The sequence below is a fragment of the Rhinolophus hipposideros genome, assembly GCF_964194185.1.
Source record: "Rhinolophus hipposideros genome assembly, chromosome: 2".
NCBI classification, from domain to species: Eukaryota; Metazoa; Chordata; class Mammalia; order Chiroptera; family Rhinolophidae; genus Rhinolophus; species Rhinolophus hipposideros.
The window spans coordinates 42,415,898-42,443,483 of NC_138048.1; the positions used below are offsets into that span (position 1 = coordinate 42,415,898).

The 27,586-nt window shown below is 33.7% G+C and overlaps 1 protein-coding gene across 25 annotated transcripts in view; it reads right to left on the bottom strand.

Moving 5' to 3' along the window:
- Positions 1–27,586, bottom strand: part of ZBTB20 (zinc finger and BTB domain containing 20) — a 755,798-nt gene that overhangs the window by 697,814 nt on the left and 30,398 nt on the right. For 5 of the 25 annotated variants that reach the window (XM_081027924.1, XM_081027935.1, XM_081027909.1 and 2 more), the window contains exon 1: positions 16,914–17,052. The exons of 12 other annotated variants lie outside the window; for them this stretch is intronic. The gene's annotated coding sequence lies outside the window, so the exon portion shown is untranslated. Of the gene's footprint in view, positions 1–16,913; positions 17,065–27,586 lie in introns of those variants that run through there. 8 more of the 25 variants (XM_081027939.1, XM_081027912.1, XM_081027913.1 and 5 more) reach the window with 3 other exon arrangements.

Consider the following 27,586-nt stretch of genomic DNA (forward strand, 5'->3'; position numbering starts at 1 on the left):
GTAATTAGTAAACACTTAAATATTTATTTATCGATCATTAATAACAAGAGAAATTGGAAACCCAAAATTAAAGTATTAGCAACTACTGTCAAATAAAGATCATTCTGATTTTATTTTTAAATCTCTAAATTTACAGATGAGTGGGAAAATATGAGATTTCTCAAAAAAAAATCAATTATTATAGACATTTTCAAAAATATATTGCATTGAGATAGACTCCTAATGATCAGAGAAGTATGGAAAAAGAGGAGGCCACAAAGAAATAATCTTGGGTAAACGTTAAAAGAACCACTGCGCTATATTTTCAGTTGCAGATAGCTCCCCAACGATCTACTGACCTATGACCATGACAGAACTAGCAAACAGTGCAAAAATAGCTTGACACTCAGAACCCACCTTCCCTCTCATAAACGCCACATCACAAAACATGATGATTACATGGCCAAATTTCAACATCAAAGGTACAATGAACCAGATCTAAGAATCATGGTCTTTGTTTTCCAGTAAAAGCTAATAAGTTGGTGTTTACTTAACGCTTTCCTGTTTTTTTTTGTGGGGGAGGGGACTTCTCAAGGATTACTGAAATTGGAGACTACGTATGAAAAAGATATTCATCATTTCCAAAAAAGATATTTATCCAGATTGCCCTCGAATCCGTGAAATCTGAGATGCCTAAGGAGTCTTCTTTGTGAAAGCCTTACAAATATATCCAAAGATGGTGAGTCCCATATGGCTCTGATAAATGAAACCCGTTATTGTGAATTTCAAGCTTCTCTTTAAAACAAAACACTATTGGTTGAATTTGGTGTTCATGAAATAAAACACTAATTGCGTGGCCTAACAACACTCTGAATCCTCTCCCTAGCAGACATTTTAAGTTGTGCCAAATTGGTTTTGGGATGTGAACAAATATCCTGGAGCCAGACTCTCACATGCACGCACTATTCCCTGGAAGTAAGTTGGACACTCTTGGAAATTGCATTAACTCTTTCAGGCCACCAGGGAACCTAGCTGTCACTAAAATAAAGTCTTCTTTTAAGATGAAAAAAAGTCCCTCTGTTTAAAGTTAAATCCAAGTAAAAGGTAAATAGTAAAAACTGATTTTTACCCAGTGTAACACTAAAGTATCCAGTTATAAGATAGCTTCTATACCCCAATGGATGCTTATTCAAATGCATCCAGAAATTCTTAGTCCTCTTTTCCTATGTGTGCATAATTTCCAAGACCTTAATAAGAGTTGTGTGCATTCAGGAGAAGAGAATTCATTTTAAGCTTACTATGAGACATTTGCCTCGGGAAGAATGATAAGAAACTTTTTTTCTTTGGTAACCACTTTCACCTTATTATGAAAGGAAACTTTTTGAATTTTTGTTTCACCACGAGATATAATTTCCACACTAGAATTTTTTTCTATGGTTTTTCCAACCTGGTTCAGAAAGATGCCTACAACCCTGGAACTGCGTATTTAAGTGGCAATTAATCTAATCACAGCTCACTCTTACTCAAATTTAAGAATTAATAAAAACAATTTTTGAAATTACCTAAATGTAAGAAAAAAATTTGTAACCATCAGCTTCTTTCTTTCTTCTTTTTTCCCAGCCTTAATTTCTTCAAAAGCAAAGTAATTTCTTAGGAACAAGTTGTTACCCTTTTAGGGAATTTTAATTAAGCATTTTATTTGCAGTATGCTGAAAATAACATTTCCCCTTTTAGCTCACTGATAAACATCCTGGATTATATTTGTCCTGAAGATTACCCAAACTCCGCTAACTATAATTTACACTTTTAGGTCACTGTCATATATAGTCGTCACTCTCCTCTTTCATCTTAAAGACTTATAAAAATATAGATAAAAGGAAAATTGCTTTTTTTGGTTAGAAATAACTAAGTGCCTGTGAAGAGGGGTTTTTTTAAACCACTTCAAGTGTAAGCCTTCTGTGATATATTTCTTAGAGAACCATACTAAATTTCCTGCCAATTGGTGTGAATTTAAGAGTATTACCAGAAGCCTATGTTCCATTTCTATCAAACAATTAGCCTATGTGTGCTGCTATCACTGACTCTATTACTAAGACATAAAAACCAACAACTACTTCCTAAGACTCTAAAAGGAAAAAAGCTGCTATGTGTAAGTAGATACCATAGGACACATTTGGTGAATCAAATGTGTAGTTCATTCTGACCTCAATCAATTCAAACTGAAATTCTTAGACTAGAAACCAAGTCTGCAAATGGGTCAATATGAGGACATACACTTGAATTTCACTGGGATTTTGAAGTTCTGAATAAATATTTCCTAACAATAATTTAGGGGGTCCAATAGTGCACTGGGGCCTGTTCGTACCATGTCTGATACAATGGCATTACTCCTAAGCTCTACTACACATATTCATGTAGGTAGGTAGTTGCTGGTAACCAAATAAAACTCATTCTAGTTGAGTTTGTTTGGTATCTAGAACCAAATGGCAATACTCATCAGGCACCTAAACATCAAAAATGCTTTACCTTATTTTTTCCAGAAAATATTTATTATGTAAGTGAGAAATTGACTCAATCTATACTCACAGCTTTGACAGAGTGACCAGGGCCACGAAACAATTTGTCCTCCAGTTCCAAACCGAGGGGATATTTAGGGCCAGTTATAAACAAACCCTTTATGAAAGACTAAGGTCCTGATTTATATTTCAGTCATGGTCCCCCTTTCCACCTTAAAGCCATATAATGACATCAATTTAGGAGAAAAAGTGTCAAAACTTAGCATATGTTCACTTCAAAATCCTATGATCAACTGTAATTAGAACTTTAAAAAAAAATGGCCTCTCCTTGACTAGGTCCCACCGCATTTTTAATGGCTCTGCCATGAGCTCAGACCCAATTTATTCAAAGCCATTTTTATTTGCTACTTCCATGTTCATTACCTCACAGAACCCCAGTAAAAGAAAGGCAGAAGGCTTAACAAGATAAGTACTGTCCTCACAGCTCAGCTACTTCTAAATGGACTTAATCATCAAAATATATTTGTTCAACCAGCTTCTAAACCTGAAAATATAAGCACAATAAGTTTTTAGATGTTAAAGGACAGTAGCAAAAGAAAAAAAAAAGGGAAAGGAAAGGAATAGAAAAGAAAGAAAAGAAAAAGGGAGAGCAGGGAGGGAATATTAGAAGAGGGCATCTTGACCAAAAGAGAAATTGGATTGTCCAATTGTCTTTTTGAAACAATGAGTAACCTAGTTTTCAGGACAAATCCCAGTACTGGAAACTATGGTGTAACTTTGGGCAAGTTATTCAACCTCTATTGGCTTTTATTTCTTAATCTGTAAAACAGGGGTGAGTTTCAGACACCAACTGCTTTCTGCATCCCTACACTGCCTAGGATCTTTTAAAATTTATTCCGAGCCAAAACCTCACCCACATGCCATCAGTTATTTTCCCTCCTTTTTCCTGTCTCCTTTGCCTCTGCAGAGAAATAAAATTAGCAGTCAAAGTTAAACAAGCCCAGTGGGCAAGACAGACTTTGGTTTAAGGAAAGGGATGGAGTAAGTTCTGTTAAAGTGCTTATTTGGCCCCAAAAGGTTCATTGTTGGGATACTACCTCCCACAACTAGCCCCACTGGAATTTTTCTCAGGAAAATGGAGAACTGTTTTAAGATAGACATGCCCTTTAAGCTGGTCTCAAATCAAAATAAATTTAGGATATTCGAAAACACCCTACAGGATTTTCCCTGTGGAGCCTAAATAAATCACTGACCAAATTTTCCAATTTATGCTCTGCTGCTAAATGGAACTTTATTTAAGAAATCATGCTTTAATTTCTACATCTGAAAAAGGAGTATAGGTAAAGTTCTTCACTTTATATTTTCACCTTTCTCTCTTTGAGGTAGCATTCATTCACTTGATAAAATTTAAAAGAATACCATTTGAAAAAAGACCATCCTTAGAGAAGAAAATTGAAATAGGATCCAAATTTCCAATAAACGTGAAAGTCTGCTAACGACACTATATCCCCTAGTTAGTGACTTTGTGGGTCTTTTAAAAAATGTATCTTTTAACACATAATTATAGATGTATTAAGAATATCCCCAAAATATACACATTATCAAAATTTATAAAACCATGATTATTTTCACACCTAAAAGATACATTTCAGGGTTCCTTTAAATTGTTAGGACCCCTATTGTATTTAAAGTATCATTAAATCTATAAAAATGTATAAAAATAATGTTTTTAGCAATTCATATAATGGTTAAATGAGAAATTGTATTCGTTTGTATACTCCACTGTCTACACAGGCTGTCATTTAATACTATGAGGCGTTTGGTTTTCAACAAGAACATCAGGAACGCTCAGGAATCAGTTTTTAGATTTTATGAGCACTGCTGTATTGAATCTACAAATACTCTCATTGGATTTTAAATGCAAATCAATTATTTAAAGACCAATAACAATGGATATGCTATGAAATTGTTATATTTCATGGCAGTTCATAACAGGTAAGATTGAAATTTTCATTCAAATAATCTTTCCCACCAAAGAGTTTCAACTCTCAAACAAAAATATAAACAAAAGATTGTTCACATCAACTGACTTCCCTAAGGCATTATTCATTATTAACACCAAACTTTACAAGACTTACAAAAAGTATATTACTGGACTGATTCAGTGTGGCAAAAGGGTTTGTTCCCCACAAAGGAAATGAACTTATGTCCCACACAGTTTAATTAGCATGTAGTGGCTTGTACTTATCAAATGGAGGAACAGTCTGACTCTGGAGGTTAACTGTAAAGCAGTCCAAATTTGCATATACTGGTGGTTAAGAGCGCTAACTTTGCTATCCAAGTTAGACTGAACCAGAGTTCTGCCACTTAATTAAATCTGCCACAGTGGGCAATTCACTTAACCATCCCACGTCTGGCTTCCTTTATCTGTAAACTGAGTTAAGAAATACCTCATCGCAAAGGCATGGGGGTTAAAAGATCCATTAGACAATGTTCTTCAACAATTCAATAATTATGATTACTATTACTACTTAAAACCATCTGACTGCTCAGAAAACTTGAATCTTACCTCCAGCTAAAAATTATTTCTCAATGGAAAAACAAGAAAAAAGTTTTCAATTTATTTTACTTGGTGTAAGCAATAATTATTACACCATGTCAATACTGCACTTTGGGGCCCTCCAAGCTAGATGTTATCATTTAACGTAATAGGAACCTGGCAAAGATTTACCGAATTAGGGAAAAAGTATAGGTTCTGAATCCGAGCTTTGACACTTAACAGCTATGTGGACTTGGCAATTTATAAGCTTCAGGGATTTTGGGTATCTATAATATAGGCAGAAAACCAGGGTATACTATAGAGTTGCTGTAAAGATTAAATTAAGCAATTCATCAAAAGGTACTTAGCAACTTTTTTCCTTAATTTTGAGGTTATAGGGCAAGAACGGCATTATTTTTCAAGCCTAAGTTTCTGTTACATAGCAGTTTCAACTTTGCCCTTCTATATAAAGTGAGTTGATGTTTAGTTAAAGAATGATATAAATGAAGATGACTTCAGGTGCAATAGTAAATATATTTTATCAACATACCTAAAAACAAAACAAGTGATTCTCAAACCTTGCAATGTTATTAGAATTTATGGAGCGGTTTTTGTAAAATATAGGTGCCTGCATACCAGTTTAAAGAATCTGATTTAGGATATCTGGGAGTAGAACCCAGAAATCTGCACTTTAAAAGACCCTCACTGATTATGATGTACAATAGCCAAGGGAAGTAGCATTTTCTAACATTTTTAGACCAGCTCAGACCCAGGATGCCCGAGTTCCACCCCAAACCTATTAGGGATGAAGCTCAGAAATTTGAATTGTAATGAACACCCTAGGTAATTCTTTTTTTAAAATTATTTTTCTCAGTTACAGTTGACATACAATATTATTTTATACCCGGGGATGCCAAAAAAATGTACACATATGACTTCAATTCATCTTTTGTTATCAGTATATTTTATCACAATTTTAATAGTTTTTTTCCTTTCTTAAAATGTGTGTACATTTTTTGGCACCCTTTGTATTAGTTTGAGGTGTACAGAGTACTGGTTATACATGTATGTAATTTATGCAGTGATCCCCCTGATTAGTCTCGTACCCACCTGGCACTAAACATAGTTGTGGCACCATTATTGACCGTATTTCCCATACTGTACTTTACATCTCCCTGACTATTTAGTAACTACCAATTTGTACTTCTTAATCCCTTCACCTTTTTCACCCAGCTCCCCAACCCTCCTCACATCTGGCAACCTTCAGTTTGTTCTCTGTATCTATGAATCTGTTTCTGTTTTGTTTGTTCATTTATTTTGTTCTTTAGATTCCACATATCAGTGAGATCATATGGTATTTGTCGCTCTCTGTCTGACTTATTTCACTTAGCATAATATCCTCTAGGTCCATCCATGTTGTCACAAATGGTAAGATTTCATTCTTTTTTATGGTCAAGTAATATCCCGTTGTATATATGAACCACATCTCCATTATCCAATCATCTATTGATGGACACTTGGATTGCTTCCATATCTTGACTATTATAAATAATGCTGCAATGAACATAGGGGTGCATGTATCTTTTCAAATTAGTGTTTCAGATTTTTTCATATAAATACCCAGAAGTGGAATTGCTGGATCATAACGTAGTTCTATTTTTAATTTTTTGAGGAACCTCCAAACTGTTTTCCACCGTGGCTGTACCTAGACAATTCTTAAATACACTAAAGTTTAAAAACCACTGGACTAAAAGTCCAATACTACAATATCAAAAAGGTATACACAATTTTTTCATATTTGGTTAGTTTAAATGTTTTACCTTCTATTTTAATAAATATCACTGTCAAAAATGAACTTAAGAATGAAGGGTAAAAATATTTATTTAAAGAAAACACTAATGGTAAGCTCAAAAGCACGATCATTATTATTACAGGTTGCTAAACCAAAACATAGGAAATTGGGCAAACATATCAAGTCATCTTCAGAGAGCCTACCACCACTGAGAAGCACCCAACTAAGAAATTCATGAGTTTCAGTGTTTTTTAAATTTGTGTCTTTTGCTTTGACTTAGGTTTCTATTATCTATTTCTTCTTTAATTAGAGCAGTAATAACAACAAATGTTATTAAATTGACATAAGATTTTACTATTTTTAGAAAAATTCCATATTCATTAACTCATTTAATCCTCACAGTAACCTTGTGAGGTAGACAGGAAGGGCAACATTTATTATTACATATTTTGCCGCATATAATGTGCACTTTTTTGCCCAAATTTGTGAGGGGAAATATAAGGATGAGCATTATACCTGGGTAGTACTAATTCCATATCTATATAAATGTTTTTAATATGTGCATATGAGTTAAAAGTTTAACTCTAGAAAACAATAATTATGTCCACATGCAAAATAATACCCTGGAATAATCAGTTTTGTTGAACTTAACAACAAACTTGCTAACGAGGAAGAATTCTTGGCCTTCTATGATGCGTAAATATTGTAAATTTGTTACCGGTACATAAAATTTCTTGTACCTTGTATCTGTTCTTGTGTTTTGTAATCATTTTTTACATAAAATTTATTGTACCATATGTTAAAAAATAAATGCTAAAATTCCTTTATAATACAAAAAAACAAGTACCTAAATGTAAACAAATAAAAATTTGAATTAAAAAATTAAAACAAAAGATTTTTTTTTCCCCCTAGAAGTTTGGGCCAAAAACATGGGTGTGCATTATACATGGAAGTGTATAATACATGGCAAAATATGGTACTTTTCTACAAATAACAAAACCAAGCTTTAAAAAGCTTAAGTAACTTGCCCAAAGTCATACAGTTTGGTGGTGTTTATAGCAATATAAGGACTAAACATCCCAGATGTAAATACCATGCAAAAATCTGAAATTTAAAACCTAGCACTCATTTTTAAGTGTTACAAAAAATTCAAAACAGCATGGAAGAATCTCTAAATTTTAAGTAGTCTATAATCCTATACCAAACCATGGGTTTGTCTTGCTATTTAAATTTGTTGTAGTTTTACTTGTTTTATAGTTAAAGGATAGAAGGCAAGTGGAGCTCAATTAACCAAAATCAAACAAAAAAAAATTAAAAACAAACAAAAAATTAGAAAGTCCATTAGTTATAATACTATTTACCTTGTCTATTTGCAGTTCAACATTGTGCCTCAGTTCCCTCTTCTGAAACATGGGATATCAAATAGTACTTTCAAAGGCTAGCAATTTAATTTTTAGCTATCATAGTACTTTAAAAACGTTAAACCAAATACAACTAGAGTAATACTAACATGTGTCCAATCCCTATAAAAGGAACCCTTAGTCAAAAGTACCTTAAGATCAACTAATCCAGCCTGCTCATTTTACACATGAGAAACAGACCTAGAAAGATTGAATATCTCACCCAAGACAACACAGCAAATTTCTTGTAAAGCTAGAACTAGAAATTATGTATCTTTACCCGAAAGTCAACTACCATATGCATTCATGAACTGGCAATACATTGGTTTTCATAATCAAAAAGAGAAAACGTCACTTTAATATTAGAAAAAGTATATTTATAAAGAGATATTTGGAAAGGAGGTGCCATCAGGTGTTCTTCCAAAGAGAAAAGCCTCTAAAATTACTTAAAACTCAAACAAATAAAAATAAAACAAATAATAAGTTATAAATCAGCCAGACATAATCATTCATTCTGACCTCAAACATTTGAGTAACTGTGGACTGAATACCATAGAAAATTCTGGAAGCAGTAGGATGAATACGACAGACACCATCCTCAAGGAGCTCACAGTTTAGTTGGATGATATGCTTACAAACAATGGCAATACAATGGGAAGAATGACACTATCAAGATATGCATATAAAAGTTGCTCTGAGTATGCAGGAAGGAGCACCTCACTGTCTGAAGCAATTGAGCTGAGGCTTTGTAAGTGATCAGAACTAGGTGAGTATCTGCAACAATCCTTGCCTTCATCATTCCCCATTCTAAATTGAACACGTCTGTGTTTGTGCCAGGAATTTTTTAGTATATTTTTTATGTACACTGGCATGAGAGAAAGGGTAAAGTGCACTCATCCTAACTTCTCCTTGGGTGGTAAAATTTTCCAAACACATTAAAACATAGATTTTGGGGCAGCTACTGCAATATTAGAATGTGAAACAATTTGCCAAATTTTTGCAAATGTCATATTCTTTTCCCTGGCTCATGCATCAGTAACTTTCACAGCAACTGGGACACAAGGTGGCACTGTGGTGCTGACATTCATTTCAGGGCCCTTATTAAAAGGACAAATTGGAAAGAGGCAAAAGGCCCTACTGTGACAACTAAAATCAGAGTTATAATACTAGCCGTCTAGGTCTACCAGCATCAATAGTAGCCAAAGAAGCAAATCAGTTTGCATTTCATGAATATCACATCATGCCTGTATAGAAGAAAACATATTCTCTAATGGCTTCTGCAAAATGTCATGTGTGTTTTCATAGAAATGTCCAAAGACATATCGTGCAGCTTTGCCAGTAGAAAGTCAGAAGTGAGATGTTTACCGTGTGCAAGGCCGTGGACGTGGACCGTCTCTCCATCTAGTGGCCAGTGGGGAGGAACAGAACCATAGTAACCATGTTTTGCTTCATTCAGTTAAAAGCAGCCCTTTTATCAAAGCACCCATAGGCAATTATGTCACTTTGACAAATGACAATTTTTGGTTTATTCCATTTATTGAATCATTAAATAGACCCAATAATATATTATGACATCCACTTAAGCTGAGAGCAACCACCACCGAAAAAATTAAAGTACGTGTTACTTTCTCAGATCACCTAAATTACTTTTATTTTTCCATCATTACCATCCTACATATCTCTCCATATAGGCTTGTGATTTATAGGTAGAAAATGCAAGCAGAATTAACTACACATAAAGCTATTTAACAAAAAATAACACATTCTTTAAAATAAAAGTAAACCTAAAAAGGAACTTCCCCCTTTGTTTTACAGGCAAGGAAACCAAGGAGTAGAGAGATGATGACTTATTCAAAATCATATAGTCAGGACTAGAAACTTGGCCTACAGATTTAACCACTTTAAATCCTTTTTAGCATTAATTAATGCCTCCTGCTCTCCAAGGCAGTGCTTCAGTGTTTTGTTTGTTTTGTTTTGTTTTTACCACACCATAGGGTTTCTCTCAACATACTAGAAAAATAATTAGTTTCTAAAATTTTAACTCATGTATTTTCATGCTAAATTGATAGGACTGAAACTATTGCATGTAAGTCCTAGCACATCTTCTTCATATCTATGGCTATATTCTGAGCCTGTTAAAGAACATGAATTTGTGGGGTTTTTTAGCTAATGAATTAGTCACATTCATTCAACGTTTAGAAAGCCAAGCAGCGAGTGGGCAGGGAATGGAGCAAAATGTGCTGGTCAAAACTGCTGTGCAAATGGTTTCAGAAAGCCATTTTGTAAAAGGAAACCTGAATCCATTTAGACTGATACGAAGTTTAGAATTGTTTTTTGTTTTGTTTAATATGAAAAGTATTTTACTTTATTTTGGGACAGGAAAGACATACACAATAACTTATTCACTCAATCACTTCATCCATTTGAATTAAACTCATGATGCTGTTTTGCGACATACCTTGGGACTGCTTTGTTGGGAAGGCTTCTTATCAAAACAAATAAAATATGGCTACCAACTATGAAAATCTGCTCACAACTCTAAACACTTAAAGCTTAAAAGGCAAAAAGTATGAAGAACACCTGGCAGTCAATGTATTAGAAATATGAGATGTTACGACTTTCTCTTGTATGATGGTCTTTTGATGGAACCATTGAATCTGTCTTGGAGTAGAGAAGGAATTTAGGTAGCTCTGTTTTCTATGGGAATAGGGAGAAGACGGTTTTGTCAGATAGGTTGGAGGGCTTTTATCGAGGGTTGGAGAGAAAATATTTCTCTTTCATTAGACTTATAAATTTAGAAGCTTCAAAAGCTCCCACAACCTCTACCCTCAGCTTTACCTATATTCTGATCTCCATTTGCTTGTTAATGGTCTCTATTCTCCCCTGTAGAGATGAGGCAAGGGGATAAAGATTACTGTTGGTTTGAGGAATAGAAAAAGTAAGAACTATTCCAGTTCTTTTTGCCCAACCTAAAGCCCAGATGATACGTGCAAACGACTCATAGGATGGAGACATTGTTAAATATGTGCAGACCCAAAGTACATTTATGGGGACAAAAGAAATTTTAGTGTGTCCAGAATTTAAAAACAAGAAAAGAAAAAAATAATAAATCCAACAGTATAAAGCAACCCTTGCGACTATAATTGCTTCGTTCATATTTAAATAAAAAAAGAGAGGACCATACCCACTGTTTAAATGTCTTGGTGTCTATTAGGTTGGTGCAAAAGTAATTGCAGTTTAAAACGTTAAAAACAATTGCAAAACCGCAATTACTTTTGCACTAATCTAATAACTAAGGGGTTTCGTTTGTTTACAATAATAGCCATACAGTTTTCATATACATACATACATCTACCACAAAAATTACATAACCTAAAACATTGATAATGTTCTGCTAGTACTAATTTTTTTCTGAGTTTTAATGTGGTACTTGAGCAAACTGACATTACCCTAATTTTGTCTCAGTTGCATTTCATTTACTAGAAAGAATCTCATACTATAAAAGGAATTTACCAACAACAAATCACAATTTGATTACAATAGTAATTCAGAGAACATTTCTGAAAAGAAAGGTAAAAATAGTAAATATCCAGGCTCATTTAGTTAAAAAAAAAAAAGGAAACAAAAGCCTTCTAAAGATTAAAGATTAGAAACAATTAAAATTTAGTTTAAATTCAAACATGGTTTTTAAAAAAATTTAGATTAAGAATTTCTAAAGAATAAAATAATTCTATTATGAATAAGATTTGTAATTATTGCCCTTTCTAGATTCACTTTATTGGACATCTTTTTAATTTATAAAAACCCCAAACTCCATTACATAGTTTCATATTTACTGAATGCAAATTCTTACATTAGTTAATACAGAAAGTTTTCAAATAAATTCTTATCATTCTAAATGCATAATGTGTAATATATATGTGAAATTCATCATACCCGGAGACACAGAAATATTCAACAATAAAATTATATCTAATATCAAGAAGGTAAATGATGCTATAATTACCACCCTCTCCAACTGAGTTTCAAAGGTGAGACTGAATATTCAGAAATTAATAATAATATCCTCAATTTCCACCTGGTAACTAGATGGGTCAATTAACTCAGCCTTTGCTTCTTATCTCAGGATTCTCACTTGGAAGTCAGGAGTTAACTTTCCCTAAATTAAAATGGTTATATAAGGGTTGCATTGGTTAACTGAACTACAAATACCCCAGGGCTGAAGTTTCAGTTGAGTGTCAAAAGATTCCAGAAAGGCAAGCTCCATGTCCTCAAGCTGATTACTTTCAAGTGAACTGTAGAATCACCAAAAGACTTGATCCTGGAGTAGAAAAGAGGTTATGAGGCTGCAGTTGAGCATAATTTTTCCACAGTTTAGTGCAGAAATAGTATGCCACTTAGTCATTATTACAATCAAACAGCTAGAGTGGTAGAAAAGTCCTTTTTTCTTATAGACCCTCAAATGTTTCCAACATCTGCTGTAGTGGTTACACATATATGATAGTAATAATAGCTAGCATTACTTCTTCCCACAGCCTCAGAAGCTTGCCTATGTTGAAATTAAAAGAGCTCAAGGAATATATTTTTTATACATTAAACATAATCGACATTCATGGTATTTGGTGATTAAATATAGTTATGTTACAGGAAAACATGAATGCAGGCATTCCCTAGAATTTCTAGGATATAGATACTGCCCTTGAGTTTTTGGTAAAGAATTAAAAGGATTTTTCTAGTGATTAACATTGGCTGTAATTCCTGAGGATTCTACAAAATGCTAGAAATTACTTCAGCAATGCAAATGAATGAAACATAGGTTTTCAAGAAAATTATAAGTTTCAACTTTTGCTAAGTACCTAGGAATCCTATACTTGAAAGTTTGGAGCAAAGAATCAAATGACCAAGGCTGACTCTAGTAGCATTGTCAATAAGACTTAATGCTTGTATTAGGTAACCACTGTTTTATATGATATGAAAAAAATCATTTAAAAGGGCTGTTTTCTAATTTAATAACAACTCTTGCATGTACACTCTTGTTCACTGCTGGTGTTTATTGTCGTTGATGTAGGGTGAACTGTTCCTATGTAAGCAATATCTGATTTTTATAATTTGCTTGCGATAGTTACACAGCCATATAAATGAAAATAACTTAGATTTTCTTTTCAGCGCTATGTGACTTTTCATGCTAATTGGATCCTCAGTGGTTAAGGAACTTAAAATGGTTATACAAGGATTGCATATTATTTTACTTCTTTGGTAGAAGATCAGCATATTTTCCACTGAAAAATGTCGTTTGCTAAAACGTGTATCTAAAGTGGCCTCCAAGACTAGTCAGCTCTAGTATCCATTATCAACTTTTAGACCTACAGAGGCTACCCTTGGGACTGAAGAAGGCTGGAACTGGTGGCATAGAATGCCAACGTCAGTCCTTCCTCTGCCAGAAAGGATCACTAGTCAGCAGTATCAGTCAGATGCTGCTTCTAGACACCTTGCCAGACCCTGGGGCAACACATTTGCTCAGGCGCTGAACTAGCTTCCTGTGTGGCAGCAGGACCCGCCACTACTCAGGCTGGGCAAGTCCATGAACACATTCACTCATAATTTCTATATTTACAGAAAGCCAGAACATGTGTAGATAATCACACAATTGGATATTTATGAAGTGCCAGATTTTATGAATACGGGAATTTGTTAATTAGCACAAGGACTAATCATTAAAATTCAAAAATAGATAAACAGGAATGCCATTTATTTGTTCACATTTCAGGGGAACGTATGCAGCTGCTATCCTTTTGATGAATGGCTTCTGGAGAAAAATGTGAAAAAGTAACCTCAGGTTTTGAAATCTTAATGAGTAAAATCCAGGAAATTACTATCGTCTTTTTATTAAAAAGAATCATAGTGATTCTCCTAAGTTAAAAAAAAAAAAAAAGAAAAGAAAAAGATGTTGAAACCATCATGTACTTGGCATTTGAATTATACTGTCTTGCATTCCACTGTTCGGGTCCTTTTCAAGGAGCCAAAGCTGATTTTCATGGGGTAGGAGTTAAAAAGCTCTTATACGCGCACGCGCACACACAATCACTCAGTACCAAGTTGTTTTAGCTACAGGGCATGGCAAAGTATGAAATAACTGCTTTAGAGCACTTCCTCATGTGGGTGTGTTAGATAACTGTGTGCTCCAACGTTAAAATGAAACACACTATGACCTGACCAAGACTTCAGGTTCTCAACAGGCAGATCTCACGTGCTGATAGAAAGCCCACCATAAACCTGCAGGGCAGGTTAATGAATTTTTCTGGCACAAGCCTTTCAGCTTTCCAAACTCCTATACAGCAGAGCACACTGGTTTTAAGTTTACTTATGCACATTTTACAATGTCCTGCTGTATTTAGATTGTGACAGTCCTTCCGAGAAAATGCCAAGATTATTTCCATACTAAAAATATTTTAGATCTACTGAAGGCTAAGAATTATAATTCAGAAAAAAACATATACACATTCTCAAAATCAAGCCAACCATTAAAATGACTAAGTTTTTACTTTCTTTTTTTTTTCTAGAAGGTTAAAAGAAATTTTCATCTTCCCTTAAAAGCTTCTCCATTTTTGTTTGCTTCTGGTTAACATAAATATGTTTAACATGAAAATTTTTAAATATCATATCTGAAGAGAATCTGTGATTTCTTTATCCATACAAGAGACTATGTACACAAGTACATATATATGAACACAGATATCTCCACACATACATGTGTGCAGAAAAAGAGAACTGTTGATCAAGAGATACGTGCAAAATGTCTTTTGAAAACAAGCGTAGAATTTTTGATAGTCCTCACAATGTTAATATAGAAAATGATAGACAGGTGCATGAGACATGCACATTTTTGACATAGCAATTTGTTTTAAAACAAATTTTTTAGTTAAGAGTTCTGAAATGGACAAAAATCACATTTGAAACACCATACACTGTGTACCATATTAACACACATTCAATAGACTCCCCCAAAAGTTCCCCTTTAGGAAAAACACCTCAACAGGACCTGAATATACTTAGTATTTGTACCACTCTTGGTCAAAGCTGGCTTTTCTAGCTTAGAAAACAGTTTAGGAAATATAAGTAAATAAAAAGTCTCCAAATAAATTTTTGAAAAGAAAGGAAAAAAAAGACTTTTAACAGCAAAAGTTCACAACCCTTTTGGAATAATGGATTTTTAATAAACATTTTACTAGGTTTGAACCTTGAGAATGTGTTTGGGAATCTGTTCTAGCGTCCCAGGTGGGTTAAGAATATTGCTTTATGGACTTCTTTGTGTTGTCAGAGAGGCCTAATGGAATTAAAAAAAAAAAAAAAGAAAGAAACTGCCACTTCTATTAAATAATTTATTACGAAAAAAGTGATTGTTATTATCAAAGATTTCTATAGATCAGCATCTATTTTCTATCATTGCTCATGTATACACTGAAAATATTTGTGTATCTTGCTGTCTGACTTAATTTTTATCAAATGAATAGCAGTTTACTTTCAGACAAATCTGAATAAAACTCCATTAAGGAGTCCATTTCAAATGGTCCAATTTAACTACTCCTTTGAATTTTGAAGAACACTGTTCTGGGAAAACTCTTCCACAATGTCAGCTAGTTGTGAAATGCAACTATTCCCACCATAAAAAAAGGAAAAAATAGAGAGGAAAAAAGCACCACAAAACTATGTTTGAAATAACAAATACATTATTTATAGCCCCCAAAATGTTAAATACTTACAGTTGTTGCAAAAGATAGCCTGATACACTTCACAGCTTCCACTTTGTTAAAAGATGGCCAGCCCCCCCACTCCTCCCTCCCCAAACACAAATAAACAGTAACATACTAAAAGGAAACTGTCCTAGGATAAAAACTGCTTGTTAAAAAAGTTTGCATTCTTACTAACCACAGTGATATATATCCCTATAAAAGTCCATCTGCAAAGTAAAAGTTACAAAACAGTACCTTATTCCTTTCGAAATACACCCCCCCAGATGTGATACAGAAGAGTGTGTGATGATAAAATGATTACTAGATTCTTATCCACCCTCGATGACTACCCCTCACCTTATGGCCAATGCCATCAAATAAATAAGCTACAAAAAGTATTCAACCTGCTTCAAGGATTTAAACTGTAAATATGGACTTTAAACTTCAATGTGAAACAAAGAACAAGAGTCTGACTTTAGTAATACCCACACTGGCACTGCAGCTAAAACTCACTGGCACGTAACTAGCAAAACCCAGTTAGCAATAAATAAGGACAACATGATATATAGACAGACAGATGGAATTGCATAAACAGATAAGAAAAGCAAAGAGACTAACAAACATACGGAGGGATCTGCTTTAAGAGTGAAAAATACTGATTTATTTGGTACTTTAGTGAGAAAAATAGGTTTGTTTGTAATTATTTTTAAAGTAATTAAACTGAATCACAAGGGCACGCCCTTAAATAAGTAGGAAGAAAATTAGCAGAGGGTAGGCCTCCTAGAGATGTTCCAAATTTTAAGCTAGCAGAAGCTCTGTCAAACTTAAATCTGGATTATTAAAATTCAAGGGAGAAAGAATAAAAGCATTGGGGGCTGAAAGAGATGATAGGTAGAGGGGGGATTGAGGAAGCAGGATTTTTTTTTTTTTTTTTTTTTGGAAAGTTGTCTGCCCTACCTTCTTCCCCAGCGCTGAGTTTCTCTTCTCATAATCGGTGTCTCCCTGGAAGTACAGTGTGAGTGGTAATGACTGCCTGCCTCCCTAATGAGTCCATTTTCCTGCTCTTGATGTTGTGTATATACACACACTGCAACCTACCTTACAAACCACAGAGACGGGAAGAGAGAGAGAGAGCAAGAGAGAGGGAGGGAGAGGGGGGACAGAGAGAGAGAGAGACAGAGCGAGAGAGAGAGAGAGAGAGAGAGAGAGAGAGAGAGAGAGAGAGAGAGAGAGAGAGAGAGAGAGAAAGAAAAACAGAAAGAAACAGAGAGAGAAAGGCACAGACAAAGCCCTCCTACCAGACAACAGACAGCCTTCCTTCCCCTATCCAGCAAAAAGCAACTCGTGTAATGCAGCAACAGGTTCAGTATTGCCAGACTAACAGTGAAAAAGGTATATTCTCTATATCATTACTGCTTGCAAATAAACAGTTTAAGAGCAGCTGGCTCCACCTTCTTTATTTGTGCTCCACTATGAGGAATGTATTGTTTCAGTTCTGGCACACAGTACACGTAATTATCATAAATAACATTTTTTGCACATTAGCAAGAAATAGTGAAATGCATAGCATATTTGTGCAATCTCTTAATTTTTTTTTTCATGTGAGAAGAGTATCAACAAATCTGCTCTGACAAAAGCCCAGTAATGATTTTAAAGTCAGAGCAGTCTTAAAGGAGGCTCTGAAAGAAAGACTCCATACAATAGGAAAACTGATCTCAGACAAAACTGATAACTGCAAAGAAGAAATCATCGCTTTAGTAAGTCAAGACCACATGCAAAATTGCAGACAAAAATAGAATTGAGTTTAATTAAGTAACTAATAAACTCATACTTTAGAAAAAGGCAGATTGGATTCTTATTTGAAGTGTCTATCTGTACAAACATCACAATGCAATGTACTCTGCGAGAACAGGTGCAATGCATATAGTACATAGTGTTACAACAGAAATAAATCCCATAAGTAGCTTCCATCACAAGCAGGACAAGATTTCATAGAATGTGGGTCTGAAACCATAATAGAAATCCCTTGTTCTTTTATCAGAAGGGAAAAATAAGAATAATCAACGCTTCTAAATATACCATTCTTAAAAGGAAAAAGAAATGTTTCTCTTTGCCTGATTCTTCTAACCGTTGTTTTTCTTCACATGCTAGAACCAAAATAATGCTGAAATTACACTTCTCATCCCATCACGGGCTCCCCATCCCTTTTTCCCACTCCCAGGTGCCTTTTCTCCCATAAGTTTATTTGCAAAATAAACTTACAATATATTTGCAGCTATGGAATTACAAACATCAGAAAATAGAACTAGTTTCAAGCCCTTCTCCTTGTCCCCAATTTTTTTTTTAAAACTAGACACTGCTTGTTTATCTAGACAGTCACCTTCCTTAAAGTATTTCTATACAGTTTGGCTGTATGTCATTGAGATGGGACTTAGGATATCACAATGGCGGTCAAACATTCTTTTAAAAATCTACACACAAATTAAAAAAAATATGAGTGGATCTGACCTACTCAAATCCTGCATTTGGGCATCAATAATTAATTGTATATTAAGTATATTAATTGTAAAATCATCCTTTTATATAGTTGAGTGTTTCACCATGCTTCAAAAATTTCACCATGTTTCAAAGAATGTGTTTCTTTGCATAAACAAAACTAGTTTACTATATAAGCGTCAACTCATTTAAAAGTTAGTTTTCAGTTAATAAAATAAATAACTTAATTACTTCAGTATATAACTATGGATCAACTGTATCTTTACCAGAATTACAAATTTTTTTTAGAATGTCAGTTAAATCTTGGGTCATGTTCAGAACAGAGATCAATATTGTTTTAGTGATTTTAAGGAAAGATAATCTATAGCACAGAAATTAGAAGGGCTATGTCCAGCCACATATCATACAAACTGTCCTGGGACAAAAAGTCTCAACCCTCCACTCTCATTGTAAACCATCAGTCCTAATTCTGTGGTGCAGCAGTTGTGTTTTACCCCTCTCCAGGGTGGGTGCTTAATAAAGAGGTGACAGACACACACCAAAGGAAATGTAACTGACCTCTACTTTTGGTCACATGTCTTGAGAAAACCTTTCTAAAATAGACTTAGTGTACCTAAGACCAGCATGCATCTCATCCCTTACTGGTCAGCCTGGCAGTTCTGTTTTCCTACTATTGCCCTATTGTTTCTCTGAGGCTTTATTGAAATGTATGAAGAAAAATGCCACTTAATAAAACACAAAAGCCTCACAGCTTGACAGACTAATTCAAATTAGGTATTAGTATATCGTGATTTTTTAAAATAGGGTTCTAAGATTTTTGATTTGTTTGGTTTTAACCCAAGGAGAATAAGAAGACAGTCTTTGATTTCTACAAGCATGAGTCAAAAGGAATGTAAAGGACCGTGAAGGCTATTCACCTTTTCTGAAGAACAACTACCAAGTTGAATGTAAAAAAAAGAAAAACAAATATTTTGGCTTAGTGAAAAATGCACAACATCTCAACACTTTCTCCATATCTGCACACTTTACTGGATTCCAAACACAGTAAGTGGCACATTCTTAGTACTTTCTGGAGTTCAAGATACACCCTCCCTGCTGGAACTGGAGATCCACTATGGAGTTAACCATAGCACCACGTGAAACAATAATCCTAGTTGATTATCAGACTCTGTACATTATAAAGTTATTCAATTATTTAGTATGTTAATATGCCATGGGGCAATTTCATCCTGCAAAAAGATCCTGAAGTGAGAGTTAAAAACTGGTTTTATTCTCAGCATCACCACAAGCAGTTTGTATACCCTGGGCAAATCATGTAACCATTCTCAGCTTCCATTTCTTTATATAAAAAAATAATAATGAAGTTAAATTTAAAGGAAGAACTTGAACTGGACAACATGATGATGATGATGACAGCTAGTGGTTAGGTGCTTATTAAGTGCCAGGCACGCTTCTAAGCACTTTCCATTTACTAACTCATTAAATCCTAATAATGACCCTATAAAGTAGAGGTTATTTTTAGTTGCATTTTCCAGGTGAAGAAACAGAGAGGTTAAGCAATTTTCCGTATCACACAGCATAGCAGCAATGGGATTTGAACCCACCTGGCTGGTGTAGAGCTCATGTGCTTATCCCTTTGCCATATTGTCTCCCAATATCTAATAATATCTAAGGCCCCCATTTACCCATAAAATTCTGTAGTTATGAGTCAAATCCAACATATCCTGGTCATTCTTCACCATACCTTGATTACTAAACTACAAATTTACTTTTATAACATTACAAATGTTATAAAATTTATTAGCACAGTACAAATTTACTTTTATAACATTATACCCAGAGCTCTCATTATATTTGGGTTAAGAGTCTAGCAACAATATTTAAAAGTTTACGTAATCCATTCAATCACTTTTGTTCCCAAATATCCATAAATATGTGATTCCATTTGCTTGAACTGGAAAATAACCAGTAATCAATAAAACTACCGAATTATAAAGCCTACTTGTATTATATATAGTTCCCATAGATTATTCTTCTAAATGCCCCGAGTCAGGGGGAAAAATAATAATCAACATAGTTATTTAAGGTTCCTTACTTCAAGTGTCAAATACTAATTCTAATGCAAATAATTGTTTAAAGAACTAAATGAATATTAAATAAAATACAATAAAAAATGTCCTTTATCCCATAGCCTGAGAAAGGCATAAAAAAGCAAGGGTTCAATTATAAATGATTTGTAAGAGATGCTGAATAATATGATCATGTAATTTTACACAGTTGGTTTTAACTTTGAATTATTTGGAGATATATTTTAAAGATTTTGATACTAATGATTCGTTCTGCAAGAATTTACCTTTGCTCTAATCTTTGTGCACTAACTAAACATATATCAGGGTGCTCATTATGTGCCACACACTATAGTTGGGGGTAAAAAGTGAAGATAAAACATATGATGCAGCTTCTGCTTTGGAAGACTTCACAGGCTGGTGGGGGACAGGTATGTAAATATTAGTGCAAGCAAATAATCTTACCCTGCATATTATGAAATCACATGAAATGCAGTGTCAGAAACTTTGTGCTTCTCCCTCAAAAAGCTAAAATTTAAATTCAATGAATATAAAACCTAAATTTAAAATGTGGCTATGAAACCTTTTTTAATTTAAAAAATAAAACGTAGCTTATGAAAGAGGTGTGTGTGCACATGCACGCCCACTCACGGAGCAGGGGGAGGTATTGAGGTTTGATTGGAGACGGTTTATTCTTTCACAGTGTGGTTTGTAGATCCTTTGAGTATATTTTATCCATTGTCCCCTAGTAAAGTGTCTTCTACAAGTACACAGTACATTTTCTTCTTATATAACAGAAATCAGTAATAGCTATTTCCCTAGATCACAGAATTTCATTAATTTTAGTTACAACGTACTTTACTTTGATCAGAGATTGTTGTCTTGGCTAACGAATACTTCCAAAAGTACTTAAAGGGTTAAGGTATTTTTTGTTATTTTTTGAAAAGGAAAGAAAGTGAACTAATTTCAAAAGCATTTAACACTATCCCAAATATATTTTTGCCAAGTCCTTTCTCAGGTATCATTAATGTTTTTATATTATGTAAGGCTAAAAGGGGGAAATGTTGAGATAGTTTAAGACTGTTCACAAGAACATTCCGAAAAGATACTTTTATTGCCCAGATTAAAAAGGAGCAAAAATTAAGAGTCATGTTGCAATAATGGACAAAACAAGAGTTTTTAGCCTTAGTAAAGGGGATGGAAAAGCAAAGTTTGGGATTAGTGGATCAAAATGAATAAGCGCTACACTAACTACTGACTTTGTCATTGAGACCACTTTCATAAAGTGAATTATATGTGGCCTAATGAGATAATAATCCATAATCTTGATCATCTGTTTTAAAATTGTATCCCATCAGTCCCCCCAAAAAACTAGGAGATTGTAAATAAATCGTAGTTTACTAATAGTAGGCCAGTAGTATGATCCTTATATGGGAAGAGAGGCAAGCCAAATTTCAATTCTAGTCAACAAATCCTTAAGTTTAAAACAAAGACAAAGCATGTAAACTACATCATTGGGAGTACTTTTATTATGCCTTTTGCAGTGTTGTAGTCATTTATCCTTTCTCCACTGGACTGAGGAACCCACAAGAACAGAACGTCTACTTACTAAGCTTTGTCAGCCTAATACCTGGTAAACACCTAGAATATTGTTGAAGCTCCAAAATGGTTTCTTGAATAAATGACTAAATGAATGAACAAATGAATAAAGCAATAATACATGGGATTTAGAAACCTTGGTTAATTAAAAACTTTAATAAATTTGAATTCTAAGTCAATAAACCTGTAACTAGCATTTTAAAAGTGTATTAAATAACATAAAACATATTACTTTAAGATCTTGTGAAAAACAAAAAAACAATTATAATAGGATAAGTGATTCTCTTCACATTGGATGTATATTTGAAAAATGTCATAATAAAATGTTGAGTAAAAGATAGTGCCCTATAGCTAGCAGAATTTTAATTCACATCATCTCTGAGAAAATTCAGCTTGCCTTTACATTTCATTTACTCATTATTTCTTTCACATCTACAATGTAAGTGCTCAAGTGTAAGTCTGGTGTTCCTCATAGGAATGGAACCATCTCCTCTGAGGAAAACATTTTGGTAAGCTGGCTGGAGTCAGAGTAGGACTTGAATACTTTTTCTTGTGGGGTTAAAATGCATTGCATAGGAAATAACAATTTGAAGATAGGGAAGCATAGAGATGAGAAGAAATGAAAGGAGAATAACAGGAAAGAATGGTAGACAGTGAAAAATTCTCAATGTCAAGACGGACAAAAGATTTTTAAAAGAGTGATGCCTAATATTTAATTCTAAGAAGTTTTCATTTTGCAATGTAAATATTCTTCTTCTCTCCAAAACTTCTAGAAAGCTTGTTATATTCTACAGCCTTATTTAGTAGTGTAATGAGGAATAAAAGGATGGAAAAATGAAGGTACTGCCATACTGTCATGGCTTTGCAAACACAGAAGCTTCTTAATGAGAAAGAAAATACTCCAAGAGTTCCAAGGAGTAACCAGTGGAACTGTGAACAGTGGCTAGTAAATGGCGGATAGTGAGTAGTAAAAAGTCAAAAGTATATTTAACATAGAATGACTCAGATATGGATATGAGTCAATCATCCTTTCCCACAAATGTACAGAATACGGCCACGTCAAGAGGCATAGAGATTAATGTCTAAATTACAAGATTGTTATGAGTATTATTGTTGTTACTACCTCTGTAAACTGATCTTAAACGATATATCAACAGAAATGTGGGGGAAGAAAGTACTTTCATGACACAATCGATGTTTTGAATTAAATGATTAAAAAACATAAAAGTGTCATTTGCAATAATATCACCTTGCTTTAGAAAAATGTTAGACATATACTACATGAACTCTTGCTGCTCCCTGCTCAATCCTCTCTCCTAACAATCTAAAACAGTGCTAGCAACTGTCTTTAAAGTTTCAACACTTACATAATAATTTATTCATATGTACAGGTTATACTAAATATGCTAGGCCAAAGAAACAGAAACTGCAGAGTGTATAATATAGGAAACATGAAAGTTACATAGAAGATACCAAAGAGGTATCTTAATTGCTATAGATGCTGTTTGTCCAGCAGATTGGTGAGATTACCACTGTCCTGTCTGGTGACTCGACATTGAAAAACTCAGTCTTCATGTTCTTCCAAACCAGTCAGTAAGAATGCATTTTTAAATAAGTTCATCACTACTGTTTGGGTCAGAAACTGTGCTTACTGCTACATACACAATCTCCTTGAATCCTCCCAACAACATTGTAAGAAAGGTAATAGTAATGTTTTCATTTATAAATAAGGAAACTGAGGTCCAAAATCACGTAGCTAATAAGTGGTAAAAGTCAGGCCTAAACTCAACCCAAATGAAATTTGTGAGAGATAGAGGAAGGGGCTTGACAAAATTACTCCAAAAATTTTCTAGAAAAAAAACAACTGGTGAGATTAGTAAGAAATTTTGGAATAAGACTAATAATGGGTAACAAGTTTGAAAGCATTCTCCAGATAATTTCAATATCTATTTTACATATATTTGAGAAAAAGTACATTAAGTGTCTCAAAGTACAATTTAAAGAGAGGATAACAAAGAGAAGCAGCATACAAATGAATTTTAAAGTGACAAAAGAAACATATAATGAACCAGTTTGATTAAAGAGTTGGAAACATTAATAACAATCTGTCCAGTAATTTTGAAGCCAGTGATTAATAACAGAGTCAGCATGACAGCAGCTTGCTATCTCCTCTGAGGCAACAGACCATAGGAATGATCCAAAGTGGGTACAAACAATATCTTTTAATTTTATTCAAGAAAGCTCATTTTACCCCAGTAAGTTATAGGGTTACAACCATAACCTTTGAAACATTTAAGATCACATCAAGTTTTGAAAAAGAATCTACATAAAATCTCAATATTCTTCATTTCTACTAATAACAAATACAGAAAAACCTCGTTAATCAGAGTATATACATTCAGATTGTATACTGTATCAAATACGTTTTACAGGATTCTTGTAAAATAGAAAATTTTAAATGAGTTACATTAAATTAAATTTTATTATGTTGGGTATTTCAAAATTATTACATAAATTCTACTTCATGTTGAAAATCCATAAATTTGGACTTATCACTAAATTAAATAAGATGTCCTACTCTATTTCAAACTGCTGACATTTTACCAGTTAAAATGTATAACTGGTCCTTTTAACAACACAAATAATATTCCAACATCATTTAAACCGATGTAGAATATGAACATAAAACAAGTATCTCACCAGATGAGGAAACAGTTTTATTAATAATCAATGAGAATAACACTGCCCATAATTAAATCTGTATTAATTATGAAAAGGGGTATAAATACATCATCATTGTGAAATTAATTTTAGAAAGTTAATGGTCTGAGACTCCAATACACTTCTTATTATGTCATATCTAAAAGTCTGTAATTGAAATAAACTGCAGGCCACTATAACATTTTAATAAAATTCATGTGGTTTTTGCCTAAAATAATTAAACTTTTCCACCAATAAATGCATTTAGTTTAATATTCTATCAATAATTAATTTGTGCTTTAGTAGTTTAATCAGATATTTAAAATGTGTACAATAAATTATATTTTATATTATAAAATATTAGATATTATAAATTCTGAAGTTTTCCAGGTGCCACATTTTCACTATTACTATTATTTTAAAAATAAGCATATAGAAATAAACAATAAATCAGAGCAGTTTTGGGGCAGTGGTGGGAGATGGGCAAAATATTTATAACTGATAAGACATGGGCCTATACCAATAAGAAACGTTACTGTAAGTCGTCAAAACAGATAGTGACTGTAAATAAATGATATATTACCAATATGTGCTTCCTGAATAACAACCCCAGTTTTAGATAACAAACCAGAATCCGACTGCTAAAACAATCCCATTTGAAGATATAGTTTTACCTATACTATAGAGCAGTGGATTCTTCAACTTTCAAAAACTACATACCCCATCAGTAAAAATATTTTTTGAACTCTGGGTACATCATTTGTCTGTTGGTTCTCAACTCCATTCTCTCTCCTGCCATACCCTCTTCTATGGTGGCACCTGAAAACTACATTTCCCAGATTGCTTTGCCAGAATGGGAAGCACTGGCAAAAGATCAGAGAGAATATTTTTGCTTGGGCTTTTGACACTAGCAATCTCAGCAATGGTACTTCAGCAGCCTCTGCAGCACAGAACTCTTGGGATCTGGCCGTCAGGACTGCTGATTGTGCAGTAATGGTACTGCAGCTGTGGAACAGCAGCAGCCATCCCAGATGACTGGAAACTTGAGCAGCCTTGGCAAGTACAACAGCTTCAGTGGAACTGTGGACTCCTGGGCTCTTGCCGTGTCAGTAGGAGTGCAGGCACCTGGCTTCCTGCAAAGCAGTGGTAGTGGTGATTCCAACAGCACAGCAGCAGCAGCACAGGCCTTGTAAACTCTGGGTAACAAAACTTTCCCTTGCTTCCCATAGGTACTCATTGGTGAACAACATTGTCACTTTCTTTCCCTTCCACCAGCCTTTACAACACTTTTGTAACAAATTCCCTGGTGTAAAGTCACTGTTTTGAATCATATGAGTTTTACTGACTGGGCACTGATTAATATAAGCCTACATATAATTATTTATAAATCATAGACATATACTACTACTGTATTATAAACACGGAATAGATGAATAGGCATTTAAAAGGATGAAATAAACAAGAATTAAACAATACTTAAATTTTAATTTTGTTGTATTTATCAACAATTTTAAAACATTTTTGCTCTCACTAAAAAACAATGTTTAAACAGAGTAATTTGACTAAATATTTGTCACTTTTTATATCTTTGCTTGGTTTTACACTTTGTGAAAGTCTTTTGAAAACCTCGTACTATGTTCAGGTTATCATTATACTTAGCTGTAACGGTTGTCTGTCATGGGGGGGGCAGCACAGGAGGGGAAAGCCTCACAAAATAGATCCAAATAGAAGAGGATCACTAGCTGTGCTTATTAAATCACAATACTCAGTTTTCAGTCCCAACCACCAATTAAGTAAACTGCTTTTGTCGACTACTAAGTTTCCATCTTACCAGATGTCAGTCATTAAGAAGTATATGTAACATTTTTAATTTTTAACAAAATAATTTTAAAACTGATTTAAAGATTTCATTTGGAAGATTTTAAAACAGGTTATAAAATTCTGTTCTAAGTATTCAAATAGTTTTGTACAGTTTTAAATTATACAGAAACTAGAGTTTTACAATTACATTGGTTTTGGCAACAAAATCAAAATATAATGAAAGTATTACATTCCATATGAAAATGTTTTCTCCATAAAATGGGTCTTTCAAAAAGCAGTTACCTTCTCAAACTCAGTCACTATCATTACTTTAAAAAGAGATAAAAATATATGGTATAGGGCATAGGAATGTTAGCCACCTGTCATCACAGAAGAGGTCAGAAAAATAGAACTCTGTCTTTGTGTAAAAGACAACTACACGGCTGCCATATATTCCATATTGCTTCTCAATAGTATGCCACTGACTAACCAATGAACCTCAATGGTACAAACAATATTCATGGCTACTCTCCATCTTACTACACATTATTGTAAAGATTCTACTAAAATTCCAATATTCTTCCAAAATTAATTGTTTTCTACTACACAATCTTTTATTTTTAAAAAATACAACAAATTTATCACGTCAATGACATCCTACAGTACTTGTGTATACTTCTGACTTAAATTGATTTGCTAAAATAGCTTGCTTACAAACGATAAATGAATGAATTTCATATGTAGAAGCTGCTCTGCAACATTATCTGGAAATCTTTTTTCCATTCCAACTAAACCAACCACTCCAACATTCCAAAACTATGTTAACATAGTTTTTTCAGAATGCATTGTTTTACCTATGAGAGCATTTTGATGCTTAAGCTGGTATGTTCTCCAATAATCCTTTTAGTGATTCATAAAAACGTAGTTCTTAATATTAAATTAAACCTAACAAATACTACTGGCTGAAAT